Source organism: Meleagris gallopavo, chromosome 7 (genome assembly GCF_000146605.3).
Source record: "Meleagris gallopavo isolate NT-WF06-2002-E0010 breed Aviagen turkey brand Nicholas breeding stock chromosome 7, Turkey_5.1, whole genome shotgun sequence".
Taxonomy (NCBI): Eukaryota; Metazoa; Chordata; class Aves; order Galliformes; family Phasianidae; genus Meleagris; species Meleagris gallopavo.
In genome coordinates, this window is record NC_015017.2 from 27461826 (window position 1) to 27482612 (window position 20787).

Consider the following 20787-nt stretch of genomic DNA (forward strand, 5'->3'; position numbering starts at 1 on the left):
TTGTGATACTTTTAGCAGGCAGATGCAAAAAAGTGTTAATTTTCACCCACCTACATCTCTCTCTGCCTCCCCAAAGTTTCTTTTTAATGCTTCAGAAGATTTTAGTGGGTTATCACAGTTTTTCTTTCCAAGTCCACTCCTCTATCCTATGATAAAAAGATCTGGAGAGCAAGAAGTAACAAGGACTATGGCAGGATGCTGAGGTAAATAAATAAATTCTGACTTTTCACTGAGCATATGACATTAATCTTTGATGTTATGAGATTAATCTGTGCATAAAACAGAGAACCTACTGATTGATATTTCCCTGGAACAGATGCTGCACATGCAAAGTACCAAAGAGAAGCAGTGTGCAAAACAAAGGCAATCTGGTACCTTTCCTGAAGGATTAAGACATGGTTTATGGTGTTTCTGAATGATTGGTCCAACCAATCCATATGCAATAAATCATCTACATGCTAAGCATGCATTCTCAACATTGCTCGGCAGAGTTTTAGGTGTTTTGTTTGTTTGTTTTTATTTACAGAGTTTAAAATTCAGTCTCTTACCTATAGCTATTTCCATAAAATTTAGTGACAAAATGTCCTGAGCCTATAGAGTCATGGTATTTAGTTTGACAGTTCTGGTGGCTGGTATGTCTGGTTTGACCACTGGAATTTTCTTAGGAGATCTGTTTTTAGTTTTGTCAATAAGATAAGATTCTGTCAAGCTGAGCAAGGTCTGTGTGCCTTAATTTACCTGTACAACAGTAGGATATAATAATTCTTTACTCATTAGCATATTTAATCTGGAAGAGGGATTTTGGCTGGTTGGTTGGGTTTTTTTCTTGTTTTTATCTCTGTTTTGTTTTGTTTGTATAGCTTCATTTAACAAAACAAGCACAACAAAACAAGTACAATGACTTCTCTTTTTGAGGCAGATATTCCCTGAGATGCACTGTGTATCAAAGTTTCAGCTTGGTTACTTAGTGCATACTTGCCCAATTTAGACAGAATCAGAAGACCAACCAGAGTCAGACCCAGACCTTCATATGCTGCAACAACATAGCATGAGTTTATACTCCTTTTGAAGCTCCTCTGTAACTTAGGCAGGCAACGATGAGATCACTGTGGGAAGAATTCACTCCTGTCTGCCCAAAGCTAAGCACATGGTGCTGTCACAGAGTAGCTGGGACGTTTGACATTCAGCCCAGGCATGAGGCATAATAGCCTATTCCAAGATCTACAGCATAATCTTGATAGTAATGTAAGATTTAAGGTAGAGCAAAATGTTTCCCTGACTTGTGCTGAGTGGGTCTCTCCACTGTAAGCAAAGCTGATCTGAGATTAAGGCTGAGACTGTGGGGGCCAGAGGAGCAGAAACCACAAAGACCATGCAGTAGTTTGCACAGCCACAGAGTGTAGGCTGCATACTCATTTGGAGAACAGTACAAGTATTTGCTACTTATACTTCAGCAACAATTTTAAAATGTCCAGAAAGATTTTAATTCCATGGAACCGGTAACAACTGATCCTAGGAAATGGTTCAATTGTATTTAAAATCATAACTGCACAAGATGGAATTTTTAAAAGCCATGACACTGTGGGGGTAAAGCATACAAGTATGGCTCAGTGTTATTTATGTGATTCTCTTTCCTTACTCTTTCCAGAGGATTACAGTGCCAATCTGTAAAACACTATCAACCACACTGAAACTAGAATGCCTTAACAAGAGAAAATTAGTTAAGGAAAAATGTCGCTTTCAAAAGCAGGAGCAGGCAAACTACTTTCAAATCAAAAGTTCAATTTAATCTGAAAGGAAAACAAATCCATCAATGTCTATTCAATTTTCACTAAAGCCTAAAGGGACACTCAACTCAGTTTCAACTGTCCTTTCTCTCTTCCTCTCATTCTCTCTTTATCTTTTAAGCTCTCTTCTTGTTTTGTTTTCTTGTGTTTTCTCAACAGAAGATTTACGTCAGGCTGTCTAATTTAATTTTCATTCCACATATTCGTGCATAGCTCAAAAATGGTTAAAATGTTCTAACAGATATTTAGTCGCCCAGAATTATCCTGGATTTTCTTGTATTACTGTTGTGGTGGTTTGTGGTTTTTTGTCTTAAAACCCAGAATATTTGCGCACTCTGCTTAACACTTTACTTTTTAGTGATAGTGATGATCTCACACTGATACTGTTCAAATGGAACATGGCCAGCTGCACCATAGCAGGCTCTTCTTTGCAGTGGGAAACTATAGAAATATATTCCCATTACCCAGGTTGGGCATTACAATACAAAATGAACAATGTCTTGAAATAATAGCCTGAGAGAAATCACAGGAAAAGAGAAATGTGAGAAACCAATTTTGGACTTTGTTTGCTATTATTCAACATACTTCCCTAAAAGCAGTGATCTGATAAAGAAAATTGAACATTGAATGAAGGCACTATCAGTAAGCTCAGGGAAAACTTGATTCTACCTTGAGTGAATGTAAAGGAAGTAGTTTTATTGTTTGGGCTACCTTCCTTCTATCACCACTTATTTTGAAATATGAAATACTTTTTTCTTGATTATAACCTAGATTTGATTTCATCTGATTTTGTTTCACACTATTGTGAGATTTCTAATTGCACCAAATCTCCTCTCAAATGATATACATGCAATAGCTTCTATTCCCACTTAATATCACTTCTTTATACATTAATTTCTTACTGTATGCTGCATTCACCTGAAGTCCCCAAGTAAAAAAAATGTTCCATAGAGACACACATGATATTTTAAAGTATATAGGTTCAAACAAGATCTGGACCTACATTTTGTCATGGAGAGGTACTTTAACCAAAACTTTTCTGTTGTGGGTGGGGGTGGGAGCTTATTCTCCCTTGAATCTTCCAATCTTTTGAATTTTTTTCCTTAAAATCAAGTAACCAGCCAAATGCTCAACATTTTTAAAAGATGAAAGATAAATCCTGGGCAACTTTATTTGAAATTCTATCAAAAACTTATTTAAAGTGTCTCCGGACAAATAAAATTCCAAGCACCTCAAAGAGGATAATTTTTCACATGCTTAATATTTAACAAAAGAGTGAGAGGAGGAGTGGTTTTGCCTTTTCCACTCACATCAACTTATTAAAATACTTCTATATGCAGGGAAAAGAGCAAAATTTTAAGTACTGCAAAAATCATTGGAAAGTCACCCTTAAGCAATTTGTGTTCTTAAGGGGGATGACTGATGAAATTCCTGTTATTACCTGCTTCATGCCATATTTTCAGTCAGTGACTTGGTCTCACTTTCTCTTTTACAGAGTCTAGTGACACACGGTTGTACATATTATTTGTAAGTTAGCTACAGAACTATGTAGCTCCAAGTCAAGCTTGAGAAACATTTGCAATGGGGATTTCATCATATATTAAAGAAAATCATATATTAAGGAATAATATCTTCACTATATTTTTTCTTTTATATGCCCAAGGACACTCTCAGCAAGTTGAACAATAAGCAAAAACTAATTTTGAGTTTTGGATTGCTTACTTTCTCATAGCCAGTCAGAAACCATATCCCTCTTCCATGGACTCCATTACAATCCTGCAGCAGCTCTCTCGGTCAAGTCCATAGTGGTCCTATACCAGCATAAGGAAGGAAGAATTCATCACAAAGACTTAATATTTCTTGTAGACACATCTTTATGTTGGGCTCACTCTTAGCTCACATTAAAACAGCAAAGCTTGACAATTAAAATGCAAACAATGTGGGTGAATGAATTTGTGTCCTTTGCCTTCCTGACTCCTGCACTGAAGCAACCTAAGAGCTTGTATTTAATCAAAGAAGAACTCCCTGAGGAACCAGTGTAACCTCTGGTACTTTTCAAGCCAGCACGCTAATTAAGTGTCACCTTCACAGTGGAACAAGCGGAATGCTTCATACTCTTATGCTTTTACAGATCTTTCCCACAGGGTAAAAATTCTTCAGAACTCCTATCCTAAACTGAGGCCTAACAACACCTAGAATTGTTTTACATGGATTTATCTTATCATGTCTCATCCAACCTGTCACAGAAGTACCTTCCATAAGGTTTTGAAACTGCACATCAGGCTGACCACTAAGCCTTGGCATAATGACCCTGATGTAAAAGGGAAAAGTAGAAGAAAAAAGAGAATGAATAACATTATTTCCGATTGTTTCTGAGATATTTGATGTTATGCTTTCAATTAGTTTGGACGGAAAAATACAGGAAGATGGCAAAAACAAAAATTTTTTTTTGCATTAAAAAAACTCATTATGCAATATTTTAAAATATTTAAAATAGCAGTTTTCACTCTAAAAGCGTATGTGAACATAAAGAAATTATTTATGGTAAGTCTGAAACAGTGGGTTACCCCAGTGTGGTGCAGTATCTCACTGAATGTCAGCTTGGAGAAAAGTCATTCTAGATTGTCTCAAAATGCAAACTGATTTTCTTTCTAATAAGAAAATGAATAAAAAATTACTTGTTTCCCTTTTCCATACCATTCAAATTCTAGACTATATTACACTGATTCAGTGTGCCTGATTTCGGAGGGGATTGCTCAGGCAAATGTTGGGAGAGAAAGTAAATCCAGGTCTTTTGCAAAGGCTGCCAAGAACTTAACATGCCTTAAACTCCTAAACTTACTTGCTATAGAATTTTAAGAGATCTTCATTTTTGAAGCAATCATTATAGTATGAGAACAGTAGTATTTTGATCCATGATGTACAGAGAAAAATGCACTCCTGAAGAAAATTTCAAAGCTTAGAAAATTCAGAAAAATTAAACATTCACTTTCCAGGGAATCTGACTCGGATCTGGCCAACTGAGTCTGAAGCCTGAATTTGAGAAGATCTTCACAAAAAACATGATTCTCTCAGTATCCAGAAATTGAGAAAATAATAAAAATTTCATTAAACTGAGTCAGGACGTTGATATTGTCACTGTATTTACATGGAATATATATGCATAGTGCAGTATCTAATAGACTAAATGTGTATCATTACTATAACCTGCTTAGCCAAAACACTCTTGTTTATTTCATAATTATAACATCTTTATATTCACTGATTATACAGCAGTGAAAAAAAAAGGCATAACAAGCAGTTGGTAGAATTATCTTGTGAGTTGTTTTTATTACTTACATTAAATTGAAGTGCAAGAAGTACTTTCTTTGATAAAATAGTTATGCTAGATAGCATAATTTAAGAGGAAATCCATAATAAGTTAGAGACTTTATTTAGGTTAATCCTATGTTTGTGACATTTTACAGAAAACATGTCTAAATGCACAAAGAAAACAGGAATGTCAGAAGCATCAGCAGTTTCTTGACTCTTTCAGTAATGTCTTGAATCTCTCTGCATTTCACATCGCATTTAATCAGAATTATGTTCATACCTTTCTGACGTTATGCAGCCTCTTGTCTCAAACTGAACTTGTTTAGATTAACTCTGATTGTCTTTTCCTGTCCTTTTGCTTGTTGAATCTTAGATAACAGACTCAAACTCGTGCAAATTCCCTTAAATTTACCGAGAGTCTATATCAGACTTAACACTGTTCTATGAATGAAGGCATGCTTTTTCCAAATTCCTTAATCAATAATGTTTTTATCAATAGTCAATATACATGAAACACATGAAACAAAGAGTGGAAGTAAATGGGAGGTATTCATTATTAGCTCTTCTTCCTCAGATTTATACACAAATCCTAAATGTAGGTCATATGGAAAACTCAATAAATAAGTCAGTTAATATTTAAAAAGTTGATCACTCCCTCTCAGTTTTACTGTCTTTATTTTAAAGATTGAAGGAAGTGAATGAGTTCTTTTGAGAAAGATCCCCATAGGCATAGGGATTTGGGGTTTATTTGGATTTTACATTGTTCAGTTAGTAGGTATTTATAAATGTCATTTCTGTCTATTGGCATTTTCTTCCCTAAGGCTGTTGCAAATGAATTGCAATTGTTTTAGATGCCATTCAGTTTAATGAGCGACTTTAGAAAAAAAAAAATTATCCCCCACACAATTACACATAGACATTTCTCTTTTGGATACAAAATTAAATACCTCCTTTTCTTGGTGCACAAGGTTATTCATTGTGAAAATAATCCAGTCGACCATTTGCTATCAGCTATAACCAGACAGCTCTGTTGGTGCAAGTGGCCCAAGAGTAACCTCTGTTGCCATTGGACAGAGCAGCCCAAAGAATTTGTTTCACAGCTGAGCATAGTGGAAAATGATGGATGGATGGATACAGCTAATAAAAGGCAAATTACTCAGTAAAGAAAAACACACAAAAAAAGGCCCTGACTGTTGTCTAAAACCCCCTTTTTTTTTTTCTCTTGTCTCTTGGAAAAGATTTATACTTCTAACTCTGATTTTTGAAGACTGTATAGACCAGTCCAGCCCTCCTTACAATCTGTCCTCCTTCAGCTTCCCATCAATGTAACAAGTCCTACTCCATCCAATTTCTGTTCTAAGAAAACCTATGTCCTCAAAGTACCAGCAAAGCCAGCCAAATTCTTCCCCTCCACACTAGGAAATCTCTCTCAAATCTCACACCTCTTTTCATATCCAGGGTTGGAGTTTTATCTATTAATTATCTCAAAATTTCCCTAAACTGCTGGCCAAATATCCCTGAAAAACACAGCTGATAAGCATACAAAAGCCACCTTCTGCTATCCTTCAATCCTAATCCTTTTATTTCCCACAAATCCCCATTTGTTCATTGCTCATAGAGTCAATGGTAGCCTTGTATAGCCAGGAAACCTGGTCTATTTGGGGGTGACTGTACAGCGAGAAATTTGTTCACTTGCCTCAAAGCTATTTATTGTTAAACTGAAGAGAAGGTAAGTGTGGATAAGACAGTGATAGTCAGCTTAAAGTTGTAGGTTTACAGTCAGTTTCAGTCTCTGTTTCAAAATATGTGATAATGGAGTAAAGATGGAGAGGGCAGAAGGGGATGGAAGAGGGCAACAAGGAAAGAAATGTGAAAAGATGGGAGAAGGAAAGCAGTGCAATTGAAAACAGAAAAGTCTTGCAAAGAGTAGGATCTGATCACTATCAGGATACTCATGTATACATCTATTATTAAGAAGAATGTAGTCTGTGGGACCAGGTGTGATCTACCAGAAGGTAAAACAAATATGTGTAGCAGAAAATGGACTTTTAACATTGGATTGCCCCACATGCTCCCTATTACACTGCTGTACTTGTTAATGTAGACCAAAGTGACTTTACAATTGTTATATCATTTGTTCCCTGTCAAAGAAACAAAGAATCCCATCATCCAGGTTCTTTGATTGAATCATGGAGAATTCAGTAGAAATCCTGTATGATGGTGGACATAATTGTATTCAAATTTATACAGAACACCGTAATGCCTTTGAGTAAGAAATGTTAATTTGTCCTCCACCACTCTTTTGGTTATGCATGTGTGTACAACCAATTGCTCAAGGCTCCAGATTAACGATATGGTCTAGACTTCAGGTAGTTCATTAGATCAGTATTCCATCTCATTACATGGATGGAATTCGCAGCATCCTCCAAAGCCCGATTTCATTTCTTTCACTTCTCAAATTAAACACTACCTTAAAGGTTCAGTTGATAGATGACTCCATTTTTATTGAATGATGATCTTCAAGGCACATGTGGCAGTATATCTTATCCTATTAGTAAAGATCATTAGCTACAGTATAATTGCCTCACTATGACAGATAATAGTTTCATCTATTTTTATCGTTCCTGTCCTGTAATTCAATTTCATGATTATGGTTTAACAAATCAAGGGGTATGGGAAAAAATATATTTTAGCCATCATTTAAAGGAAAGACAAGTTGCTGACAAGATACATAGGGTGGTGCTTTAAGATATATTTCTATTTGAATATTTTTGGCTAAAAATAAATCATGACTTCTCCATTCTCTTCTACTTCTTAACATAGAAAAATACTGAATCGTACAAAAAAGGCTAGATTACACCTTCACTGCATTTGGTGGCCTCTTTAAGGAAAGCACTTGTCACTTTCTTGGGCCTTTCTAAGCATTGAGGATAACCCTTGTTTCTGGAAAATCTCAAAATTATGAAACATTATGTAAGAAATGCCAACTTATGCTTGCCCAGAAGACATTTATTCCACAGAAGTTTTCTAAATAATCTCCAGATGACTTGAAGCTTGCAGGAGAAAAATTGAAATCCAACGCCCCAACAGCATGACATAAGGAGAAAATAGGCAAAATCAAGAGCTGTGCTGTGGTCACTGGGCCAGTGTGTATCAAGTATATAAATATCTACGTAGTGTAAAACAGCTTTCTGCACAAAGTTTCACATTCGTAGAATCATAGAATGGCTTAGGTTGGAGGGGACTTAAAGCTCATTTATTTCAAATCCCTCTGCCATGGGCTGGTTGCCACCCACCAGATCAGGCTGCCTAGGATCACATTCAACTTAGCCTTGAATGCCTCAGGGATGGGCCATCCAGAGCATCTCTGGGAAACCTTTTCCAGCAACTCACCACTTTCTGAGTAAAAAAAATCTAACCTAAAGCTACCCTCCTTTAGTTTAAAGCTGCCTTTTGTCCTGTCAGAATGTATGTATGAAATATTCACTGTATACTCACACATGCGCACGTACAAAGTTAGACCAAGATCCACTCAAGTCCATAAATTATCAGATAGTTCACCAGCAATAGTGTTTTCCCTGTAATTCTGATGATCAAATTTGGGCCATGTCTCTCACACTATCAACTTTTCTCATTCCTTAACAAGCAGACCATTAAAGTGTTTCCATCTCTCTTACTTATTCAGTTTTATTGAATAATTACTCTTGGTTCCAAAAGCTGTAATGGATACTTTATCTCCTCTCCAGTGACCGTTCACCAGAAAATATTAAATGTAATTAAGTACTGTGGAGGAAAAAAAAAGAGAGGGAACAATGGTATTCTTTAGGTAGATGATATAAAATGAATTTTGTATGAATATGAATTAATATAATTTAATACTAATTACCAGAGAGACATTAATGCTAATATACCTAAAGTAAACTCTGGTAGGAACAGCGACCAAATATTACCAGTTATCTATATTACTACCCAAAACTGAGTCATAGTTTTATTTGGCAGTAAAGTGGCAATAAATTTCTCATACCAGTATTGCCCAGTTGGGCAGTTTCTTGAAAATGGGATGAAAGCTCACACAAATAGTTGAAGAATAACTAGGGTATTTGTTGAGTTCCTAAGTGTTGTATTGTCAAGTTTGCCATTTCTTTCCCGGCTAGATTCATTTTTTGTCTTATAATCAAGTTTTAGGAAAGTCCAACTTAAAGGAAAGGTGAATTGGTGATAATGATTCTTAGAAGTTTGAACAAAATCTTGGAAAGTTTTTTTTTCTGTCTGACCTTTCTAAAGCTATTATTAGGGACTTCTATAACAAGGCAATTAGGAATGCTAAAGTAACTAAGAAATTTTCACATTTCTATGTATGCTGATCTGCATGTATATGTGAAAAAGAATTAATGCTACCAGCATTGTTGAATTGGTCATAAAATTTGAGCACCAATCCTATACATACTATGGATGCTGCTCCAAAAGTAATGCCTCCTATTTTATGATGTTGGCCTAAGATGTCAGAGGTGGATGCTGGTGCTATGGCAGTAGAGATTGAACTTTCCCACAATATTTCATTACATTTTGTTGCTGTGCGATGGATGGCAGCAAAGGGACAGCCTGACAAAGCAGCTTCTGATGTGAAAATGTATAAGAGTTAAAGGTGTGTCCATCCTTCATATGGAAAAACTTGCACCCACTGACATTCATCAGTGCTTGCTGAACATCTATGGAGACCAAATAGTGATGCTATCATGGTGAGGCAGTAGCTGGTGCATTTCAGCAGTGGCAAAAGCAATGTGAAAACCAATTCACATTCCATGAACGGCTGGCCATTTGCATAAACCGGCCAATGATAGTGACTATGTTACAAAATAGTGTTTTGTAGATGGGAATTTACTCTATTAAGTAGTTTCATTGTGCTCTTTGTACCTGTACGGTATATTGAAATTAATAGAAGGCATTACTTTCGGAGCAACCTAAATAATTTCCTACTGATTCATCTCTTCACTGTGCTGAAAACTTGGTCTCAGCAACGGATTTCACTCCATTCTGTAGACAGTATGGCATTCTGTAGACAGTATGGAGGTAGTTAATACCAAAGTTTTTTATGTCATGATCTCTGGACAAGAAATTGCCTCAGTAATTTCAGAGCTTTATGTTCCAGAGCTGTGGAACAAGTTGTTTTGTGAACTTCAGAATCCCAGGGCTTTCATTATTTTTAATTCTAAAGATATTTTCCAGGTATTTTGTTTCAGAGTCCTGCCTCAAGTCAGAATTTAGGGTAGTCCACTCAACAGTTAACTATGGAGATACCTATGGCAAGAATTCTACAGTCTATCACAGATAATTGAAAAGTATGAGGACTACTTCTCCTAACAGAACTAAAAAATATTTTGAAATATCAATTACCTCCATAAGGCAGAAGTGTCTTTTCTGCCTGAGATTGTACTACCTTAATCTCCCTTTAGGCTCTCAGTAGTATTCATCTATTTCTATCCAAGATTCCCAGACAATATTAAATATTTTTTGTTATATAATTATTCTGTGCATGTGCAATAATTTTTTTGGAGGTTACATTAGACTTCCCATGCTTGAGTAGCTTCAGGTGATACAGTAAATCTAGTTACGCTTGTTGTAATAAATGGTAACAGATAATAGATCCTCAAGGCCAAGCAATTTCAGATTCTAGCTGGTTCCCCACATTCAAAGATTCTATCTTGTTAAAAATGGACCACTGCTAACCACATGGTTAAAAATGAACTAAACTGAAGTTGCACTTTGAGAAGGGATTAAATGAAAACTTAGAGGAGTTTTCATTTGAGAAGAGAGAATAACATAAATTTGTGCATAATAAAATTGACTGGGTGCTGCAGCTTCACATTTACAACTCATCAATTTTTATATGGACAGATAATTGTAAGAAAGTATTCTGGTCGTTAAATGTAAGGTAGCCCTAGCAATATTGCTGAATGATATAAGCATGGCCATCTTTCCATATTCAAATACTGAAATATTAAAGCAATGAGGTATCTGATATAAATTGACTATGAGGCTATTGCCTGGAATAGGATATCATAGATTCCGGCTCTAGAAGCTGGAAAGCACCTTGACACTCTCTGGTTCAGAGATTTGGTGAAACTTAAACACCTGTATTTATTTTTTCAGTATTCAAGGCACAAGGTAAGAAACCAGTTTGGCAATAATCAGTTATAAATTGGCAGACCAAGTTTAGCATTTAGTTGTGGAGCTGGTGGGAGTACATATTGCTGTGTTTGGAAGTTTGTTGTTTGTTTGTTTTATTATATATAAAGCTTTAGTGTCAATCTGTAACTTAGATGAGTGCATTTTTTCTGGAGGTGGAGCACTGGTTATCTTCTACGGATCTGAGGTTTTGTACGACTATATGGTCTGAGAAGTCTTTGAATCCTGTGTATAAGTCCTTCATGGTGGAAGAAGAGCTCTTACTTCAGTCTGATATCTTCTTAATCCAGGAGCAATATTAACTAGTGCGCATTCTGAAGAATGAAGGGATTTTTCTATTTTCATATTTTTCATAGAAAAATAGGTTAAGGAGAAGAGGTCCCATTCAGAAAAAAAACAATGGATATAAAATGGGTAGGATTAAAAACAAAGCAAGATAAAAACTGAATTCATTGAAAACAATGAGAATGATTCCTGTCCTCAAAAGAGGAATCTTACACAAATTTAGTCATGCTTCTGCATGGTCTGAGGTCATTTACTTCATCTAAATAAAAGATCATGGAAGCCAGGATCTATGCTGGAAGCTCATCCTTACTTGGATTTTCTTGTTTCTCAGTGTTCTTACTACTCTCTGTCTTCACCTCACAGTGATCCCCCCAAAAAATGGTAGATATGAAGGAAACAAGGTGTCTTGCTATTACCTCAGTGTTGGTAACTTCCACCAGGTCAAAGGACAAATGCTGTTACAATTATTGAAACTGAATTTCATAATTTCTGAATTGGGAGGGGTTCCTGAATGAAGGGAACTGAAATTACAGAGTTCAGTGTGGAACAGAGGTTAAAAGTACAAAAGCAATGGAACAGTATCTCTAGGCCAGCCTGATCTGTGAGTCCTGATTTACTAATATCAATATCTGATATGTGCAAGAGAGGAGATAGAACGTCTCTATCAAACTGTTTCTATGTGAATAACAGCTTCTGATTTTTACCTTTGAATTTACACTGAGATGAAGGACGAACTGCCTTGATGCAGAAAAATCAAGTGGTTACTGATTGATATTGCTGGGAGCAGTATTTACTCCCAATAGAACTAAATGAGAAAATATTTTGTCCATAACACCCAGTAGCAAATGATTGTGCACTGAGATTTTTTGCTCTCACTGCAGAGAGCTTAAAGTTTTAGCAGTTTCCAGTAGTCTTATACTTTGTGGCTACAAGCTATCTTTGATGGATTTATATAGTGCAGTATTTGTTGTATCTTGTGGTGTGCCTCCATCTCGGAGTTCTCACTTGAGTGAGCTAATGCTGCAGTTGAGAGTTGAACTTTGTGTGGCAGCGCTTGACTGAGAAATATTTCACCTAATTCACCAAACTCTCCTATGCATCCTTTATAAATTATCCTGTCTAACACACCAGTAAATGTGTTATCAAAAATGCAATGCTTATTACTGTCAATTCCAAACAACCAACACCAAAATTCAGATCTGAGCCTGTGGGGTAGGTATAAATTGATTAGATTTTTTTGAAAAAGGTGACTGTATACAAAAATGCCCGCATAAAACTCAAGTAGATTTTTCCTAGGAGAACAAAGATAATGAGAATTTTGCTTGCTTTGAATGGAAGTGAAGATGGAAGAGGAAGTGAGAAAAACATCTTTGCAGATTAGGATTTTAGATAAAGAAGGAAGATAAAACACTTTACAATGTTAAGTCCTTAATGTGATATACCAGAAAACTAATGATGATGTAACTGAATCTATACTGAACTAACCTGAATAAATCATTTGTCAAGAGCAAACTTTTCCCTTTTTTATTTGGATAATGCATCAAAAAATTAGGAATGTCTCTGGCAGGTCAGACCTGTAATCCAGATAGTCCAGTATGTAAGTAATGATTAGGAGTGACCCAAAGGAAGAGGAGTGTTATTGTGAAGTAAGGTTGCATGGGATGATGGTTCTATCAAAATATCTTGCCTTAAACTTGTACTTTTAAGCACTGTAATTTGGGTTTTTAGCAATTTTAAGCTGATGTTGGCATTAACTATAAATTTAATACATTGAAATATAAGATAATAGGGACCTTCAAAAAATTGCTTGCTTTTCTTTACCCCTTCCATTTATTCCTTTGAGAATCTTGATTTATATACACTTTTGTTCTTTCATATGCTTTTTCAATTTAAGTCTCAACTGCATTCCCAAAAGACAAAGTTAATTAACCAAAAATGAAGAAGAAAAAAACCCCAACCCCTTATTTCTACATTAGAGAGCAGAGTTCTACATCATCTCTCTATTCATCTTCTATTTATTTGGATTTTTTTTATAAAATTAATTGGGAGTTCATTAAAGTACCTGTTAATACCTAGGGGGAAGAAAGACTTTTTTTTTAGTATACAAATGTGCTGATACATTATGTCAGGATCAACACGACCCTTAATTTGAGGGATTATTTAGGAAAATTAGCTCTGTGCACCCATTTAAGTCTCATTTTATGCTACTGAAGAGATGATCCAACAACTGAAAGGAAGAAGAAATATCTAAGAAACATAACACAAAAGAACATATTTTACATCTTTCTATATTTACTCTCTTTCTTTGACAGCCTTTGAGTCATAAAAAAAATGTTAGGTGAGGACACAGTAAACAAGTTAACACCATTTAATAGTATGAAGCATCTAAATGCACTTAAGAATAGATGAAGAAGAATGAAATCAGTGTCTTTTCTGTAATCTAACTCAAAGGTCATTATCGTCTGCTTGTTTCTGCTTTGATAATCTCTATATCTGTTGGTTTTTCAAGGATCTGGGAGTCCTTGTTATCTGAGTCACATATCAAATGTAAGTTAAATAAATAATACTGAGAATTTGTAAAATGAACACCAGTGTTGAAAATGAGCAAAATTCTGTATGGTTGGTTGTTACGTAATTAGAGCTCCTGATGAGCTGTTCAGCATTAAACATCATTACAGCCTGAAATGACTTTCCAAAATTTTCTTCGACTTCATTTTAAATGCTTAAATTTTGAAATAAAAATTAAATGCTATAATTTATGTAATGTTCTTCCAGTTCTTCCTAGGTATTTTCAGTACTCTTAAGCTTGGACTGAACAGTAACCAGTATAACAGACAAGTAGATTTGGAAGATATCTGCAGGAGATGCGCTGACTATATCAGAGCCAGAGAAACCATACATAAAATAACCCTGAAAAATATTTATTTACTTCCTCAAAAAAATCTTGCTTTGCTAAAGGCTCATGTAATTCCTCATGTAATCTAGTCCTTCACATCTACTTCCTTGTCATCAAAATGGTGCAACCTATAACTGATGTTTCCTGTTCCAACTGAAGCTGTATTTGAGTTGAGTGCAGGTTTCTCAGCTCATTTTCAATCACTCTGAAATCCAGCAAAAGTAAGTGAACTGGTGCCTGCTCATACTGCTCCTTCCCTTTCATGATATTATTTTTTGTTGCTTGTTTCCATGCTTGAAGAGCAAGACAGCAGCAGGGCCGTCAGTGCAAATGGCAGAACTGATTTATATGTATGTATGGGTCCACACTGAGATAAGGAGTTTTTAGGCTGAGGAAGAATTGATCCAGCCTTGCATATACTGCTGATTTTTTTTTTCAAGCAGATGTAAGTGACTTGCATGCACTCTACGGTAATGCTGCCATTAGAGTCTCAGAATAGCACAGGGAGTGGGAAGTTGATGTATCATCAGGTGGTAGCTTAACTACATAGTAAGCGTTGCCCTATGTTATTTGTATTGTGGCAGCACTGAAGAACATGTTTCAGAACGTTTTCCAGGAGAAAGTCTTAAAGTGTTTTATAAATAGTAGCTAAACCTGCATCACAAGTTGGAGGTGCTGCTGTTTTGTCTATCAAATAGAGAAGCCCACAACATGTGGTGGTACGTCATCTTGTTAAGCAAGCAGACTATAGGAGAGACAATGACAAAGTAAAGACAAGTGGCTGCTCACTTTGCACTCATTCTTCCTTCTGAAACAAAGGAGCTAGTGATTTTTCTCCAGAATAGAAGAGACAAGTACTGTTCTGCTCTGCTTGAGTGATTGAAAAAAGTGTTGTTTTGATCTGGTCTTCACACAGCATGGGAAAACAATGGTAATTTCCTGCCTCATAATTCTGGGTATGATAAACCAGTGAGGAAGTCCTAAGAAATTGCTTCTCTGAAATAATATTTTTAGTTTTTGTTTTCCATCTATCAAATAATTTTTTGTGTGCGCACTTAATTCTCATCTAAGGGTAGCATAGAAATAGTTAGCAGTAAACAAATCAGCCTGGGACTCCTTATCCCTTCATACATTCTGGTCCTGAAAACTGGAGTTGCTCACTGGGTTGAAGATTTTTACTTGAGTACAAGCCTACACCATAATTCTAAATCAGAGCAATCCATCTTAAGGACGTTTCTTCATTCCCTCAATCCTAGCTCAACAATTGTTAATGGTGTCAAATACTAAGTTCTCCAAATAAATCTGAAGAATTTATACCAAGTCACGTGCATTTCAAGAACATTTCGTGTACTCCTTTGTCTAAGACTCATCCATATAGAACTGAACTTTATAAATGCAAGTATATGAATCCATTTAATTATTTCACACAGGTTCAGAAGAAATTGACTAGTTTTAATTTGTTTCAATCTCTCTTCATGGAGAGAAGGTACACTGGAAATTAGGGGACAATCTGAACCACAGGTTAGGAGACCCAGTGATTTTGTAGTGCAGTGGTGCCTGACAATGCAGGTTTTCAAGTGCCAGGTCTCCAGCGATCTCTCTGCTTGAATCCAGACACATCATTTGATCTATCTGCAACTTTATCTTTTGCATTAAAACATGAGTAGTATTCCCTTTATCTGTGTTGTCATTTTAAGTAAAAAGTCTTTGAGGCAAACAAGTTGCATTTCATTTGCACAGCTCGTTGCTTAGTTTAGAAGTATGATCAAAAAACATCAACTATTTTAACCTCTTTTACACTTGTTACTGAACTTTTGTACAGAACTAATAAATAACTGATAAATGTCTCTATTACTCCTACTTTAGACTTTGAAAAAGAGCTATATTATCTCATCACCATATCTGCAGTACAGCAGCAGAAAAGTTCAGTGGAAAAGTGTAAGCTTCACCATAGTGATAGCATGAGCTCATATTCTAACACTGCAAACAATGTAAAGGTTAGACATGCAAAGATGAGAAGGCTGGCAGAATTGTATTCTCTAAAAGCCCATAAAAAGGTGGCAAGAAGTTTCAGGAGAGGAAATATGGAGTGGAAATGAGAATAGGAGCAGAAATATCTCCCTAAAATGAACTCATTATAAAAGCTTGTAACATATTTGCTAAACTCCTGCTGAGATGACATTAAACAAAAGATCCTTTACAACTGGAAGATATTAAAAGATACAAAATATTAATTCCACATGCCCTTTTCAACAGCGGCTGAAACAAATATAATATATTCCTTTTGTAAATACTACACTTTATGCTATTCATTTCAGCTGTTTCATGCTTGCCCATCTTTCACCTTGATAATGTAATTATAGCAGTACAAGGTATTCCACATAGATGCCAAGATGCAATTTAACTGTCTACATGTTTGCTACTTAGACTGTACCTTGTGCTTGACCCAAGTACTGTATAGTTATTAATAGTTATCCTATGGGAAGTCTCATTGATACATTTACAAAGTTCTCTCTGCCTCTGTCCTCATACTGAAAGGAAGGCAAAAATGATTATTCCACTCAGAGCATAATCTAAACGAACTACAAGGATTAAAAATTGGTATGGATCATTAGTAAAATGAAATTATCTTATTAAGTGCTATGACTGTATTTCACTGAAAGTTCTGAAAAAATCCCAGAAGTGGGGCTAGAGCTCATATGTTTTGGGAAACATACAGTAATCTGGATTGGTGAAAAGTAGATTTTCCAGAACTTCCTTAAAAACAGAATCCATTCCTATTACCTATTATTTAACCTCTTATGCTTTTCTTGACTGTAGGTTTTTGTTTGTGCCATTTTGTCAGGAGGATGCATGCAGTAGTTTGGCTCATTGCCTATGATCAGTAGTAACAGAACAAGTGTATCATGATGCCACCTTTCCCTGGCCAAGTCAGCTGGATTTAATTCTGTGTTTATATACATTGACCATGTACTTCCAACCTCTGTAGATTCTAAAATAAATTAAGAAATATGATATTAAAAAAAAAAAAGTGAGAAAATGTGTGACAAAACTACACAGTTTTCACATATCTCTCCAAATATGATTCTCCCTGAGAACAAAATGAGTCATGGAAACTGGATATGTACAAGCATCAAATAGTGAAAAACTGTATCTTTGTACTATCTTTAAACACCAATTCTTTAAGTTACAAAACCACAGGGATATGTTCAATCTAATATCCTCATTAATCATTTGTGTTACAGCAGCCTTTAGAGCTCCCAGCCAAAACAGAAGCTCTACAGATCTCACACTGTATACATCCTATGTGAGAAAACCTCCTTCCAAAGGATTTCCAGTCTAAAAAATCTACCAGGCAAATTATTAAAGAAGAATGGAATGCATGGTGAAATTATATCTGCTACAAGACAGATATACCCCACTGAATCCATTCCTGTTTGTTTGATCATGAAAAAATGTTGCCTCTGACCACAATCACTGTAAACTGCTGAATGGTGGGACTTCTGTCTATACATTCCTGTAGTCTTCTATAACCAAGAACAAGCACTGCTTTAGCGATTTAAAGTTGGAATCTGAACACCAGTCACATAATATCGGACTCTGGAGCCTGTTTCTCCTACACTGTGCCCAAAATAATATCTTAGTTTTCATATATCTTTAAACAGCTACAATTAGTATATATATATATATTCCCAGCCAACCCATTTGATATATATATTCAAATGAAAACCCATTTCCACTTCAACCCACATGTTCTAATTTACATATTTTTTATACTTCTCTTACGCAATCACACATACAAGCAAAAGATCAGATGTAGCAGTACTATTCTAAGTTTAATGCTACCCTTGAAGAGTCCCTACTATCTAGTCTCCATTTTCATCAAAACAGTGTTTATAAAGAATAAGAGAATACTAAATAAATATTAAAATTTTCTTGTAGTAAGGGTCTTACTCAATCTTAGGATAGCATCTACCTTTTATTTGAGAATGGATGTTTTGATTCAAAACTTAAAGTTTGACACTAGTTCAACTATTATCATTAGTACTTACAAAAGCCATGAGAATAAAATAGGCAAATGCTGGAATTCTCATAGAACAATAACACAGTCAGCCCCTTCACTTCCATAGAATCTTTTGAGTACTACATTCTGGTTTACACTAAAGCCATTTCTATAATTACATTCCAGACAATAGAACAACACTTTTCTTTTTCTCTGCTGAACTCCTGATCTACTGTCTTTATTGTGTTTCCTTTCATAAATAATTTTATGGTCAAATAGTCAGCTGAAATTTAAATAAAATGAAATCATGACTTCTTTTCACCATTAGCCAAAGATAACATAATAGCATTATGACAGGTGAAGGTTAACATTTCTAGTGGCAACTTTCATTTAAACCATCTCAAAGCAAGATGGCATGCATAATTGCTTTGCACCAATAGAGGAAATAATTCCCATTAATCCTGTAGTGAAGGTCGTAGAAACATTACACAGGCTCTGAACAGCTGCAGAATGAAGACAGAAGAGAACAACCGAGTCATTTAATTTATTCACCCTTAGCTACTAGCTCAACCTCAGAAAACTATTTATCTAGACAATATAGAATTATTTCAGTTATAATACACAAGCAAATGGGAGTTCATTTAGAGGAAATAAAAATGAGGTTCATCTTTATTGAGAGTTAGAAATGTCTTTAACTGGTTTTGAAAAAAGAAAAAAAAATAAAAGCAATAGCTAATTTAGACCCAGTCCTATGATAAACAAGGCTTCACATTCCAGCAACGTACAAAAGGAAGTTCTGACGCAGTGAGAATTGGGCAATCTATTTTTAATTATTTTTCTTTTTTTTCCATTATTAATATGTCCTTGTTTCATGCAATATTACCAGGAGACAATCTATTCTCATGGCACTTCTGGCCCAGTTTTTCAAGCCCAAGAGGATCTGTTAGTTTGGAATTCAGTAATTAGATGAAGAAAATCAGAACTCTATCATTACTTTTTACTTTGTCGTAATAGGTACAGAACTTGAACATGCACACTATGGAGTTTCTTATTAAGTAATGCAAAGATGTCCTTCAGTTTTAAGGATCATAAAGTTACAGTTCACACCTAAACCAAAAGATTTTCATAGTAAAGTAATCAGGACTGTAACTCAAAAATTTTCTTCATGGCAGTATAATGGTGAGATGGTATGAATAGAATGCATGCAGTATTAAAAAGGGATTTAGAAGCACTCCATTTATCTGTATTTTTCAAGCATTTAGGTCAAAAAATTAATCAAGATGATCCATCTTCAAGAATGCTGAGGAATACAAATTGACGTGTCACACTCGGTCATTTAAGCAATAGTAGTGTTCATGGGAACCATCAGTCTCTGCTTTGTGAAGACACGTTGAAGCCACATCTTTCCAACTGTATTTTTGTTTCCCCACTGCCAAGCAGAAAGCAGATAGGTATGGGAAAGTCACAACTGTCACTGCACATGCCACAAGCTGTACTGTGTGAAGGTCAGTACCATGTAAGTAGATGACCCAATACTCGTTTATATGTTGGATCCATGAAAACTGTAAATTCTATGTAAACAATTAGATTGATTTAGTTATGTTCAAGGGCTTTATTCTCTGTTTTCAGTTATTAAGAAATGCTCAGATTGCTTAAGTATCCTTAGGTATCAAAGCAAAATCATATTCATTGAACATCACAGCTAACTATAAGACAGAAATTACATTCATTTACAATAGTGTAGTTGAAAAATTATATATGCCTTGATTTTATTCAGTCTTGGCTTTCTGGTGGGCTTCTTCCATGACTTCTCCCAGATATTCCATTGGCTTCTGGTACTTCTGCTAATTGTTTTCACTTTTATGATAGATGTGATGTAATGGGTTAGTTACAGAAATAGGTAAGGGATTGTAAGACCTGAGAATAATTCTCAACTGATCTAGATGATTGTATCTGATTTACATATGACAAAATTCTGCAAACTAACTATGCTTTGATTTGAGTAGAGTTACACCTACTTATAACAGTTTTGTTGTTGATCCATGAACCTGGAAAATCACAGCTCTCAAAAAGTCTTAGGTTAGAAGAGTTACTCGTGTTGTTTTTTTTTTCTCTGCTGCTCTTTTCAGGGCAAACTGGAGGGCATGCGGAGTCATAAAATACGACTGTCTAAAGAATTGGGTACTAGTTACACAGATACCAAAGTAAATAATCATATAGACTTAATTCAATTTAAACCACCTATAAACGTCTCTTTTACTCTGAAAATAGAAAATTTGATCTGCGGTGTGTTTTCTTTTGCTTTTTTTCCTTTTTTT